The sequence below is a fragment of the Lupinus angustifolius genome, chromosome LG11, assembly GCF_001865875.1.
Source record: "Lupinus angustifolius cultivar Tanjil chromosome LG11, LupAngTanjil_v1.0, whole genome shotgun sequence".
NCBI classification, from domain to species: Eukaryota; Viridiplantae; Streptophyta; class Magnoliopsida; order Fabales; family Fabaceae; genus Lupinus; species Lupinus angustifolius.
The window spans coordinates 2,338,696-2,339,664 of NC_032019.1; positions in this window are offsets into that span (position 1 = coordinate 2,338,696).

Sequence of the window (969 nt, forward strand, 5' to 3'; positions counted from 1 at the left end):
TCATCCTCATCCTCATCCTCATCCTCGTCCTCATCCTATCCTCCTCCATATCCTATTCGTATCCTTATCCTCATCCTCATCCTCTTCCACATTCTCATCCTCATCCAATCCTCATCCTCATCCTCATCCTCATCCTCATCCTCATCCTCATCCAATTCTCATCCTTATCCTCATCCTATCCTAATCCTCATCCACATCCTCATCCTCTTCCTCATCCTCATCCTCATCCTCTTCGCCATCCTATCCTCATCCTCATCCTATCCTCATCCTCCTTATTGTCGTCATCCTATCCTCATCCTATCCCCGTCCTCATCCACATCCTATCCTCATCCTCATCCTACCCTCATCCTAATTGTCATCCTATCCTCATCCTCGTCCTCATCCTCGTCCTCATCCTCATCCTATCCCTATCTTCATCCACATCCTATCCTCATCCTCAATCTCGTCCTTATCGCCATCCTCATCGTCATCCAATCCTCATCCTCATCCAATCCTCATCCTCTTCCTCATCCTCATCCTCATCCTCTTCCTCATTCGATCCTCATCCAATCCTCATCCTCTTCCTCATCCTCATCCTCATCATCTACCTCATCCTCTTCTTATCCTCATCCTCATTATCGTCTTCATCCTCATCCTATCCTCATCCTCATTCTCGTCCTCATCCTCATCCTATCCAAATCCTCGTCCTCATCCTCATCGTATCCTCGTTCTCATCCACATCCTATCCTCATCCTCGTTCTCGTACTCATCCTATCCTCATCCTCATCTTATCCTCATTACCATGCTCTTCCACATCCAATCCTCTTCTAATCCTCATCCTCATCCTTTTCCTCATCCTCGTCCTCATTCTCTTCCTAATCCTCATCCTCATCCTCTTCCTAATCCTCATCCTCATCCTATCCTAATCCTCATCCTATCCTTCTCCTCAGGCTCATCCTCATTCTATCCTCATCCTCATCATCTTCCTCA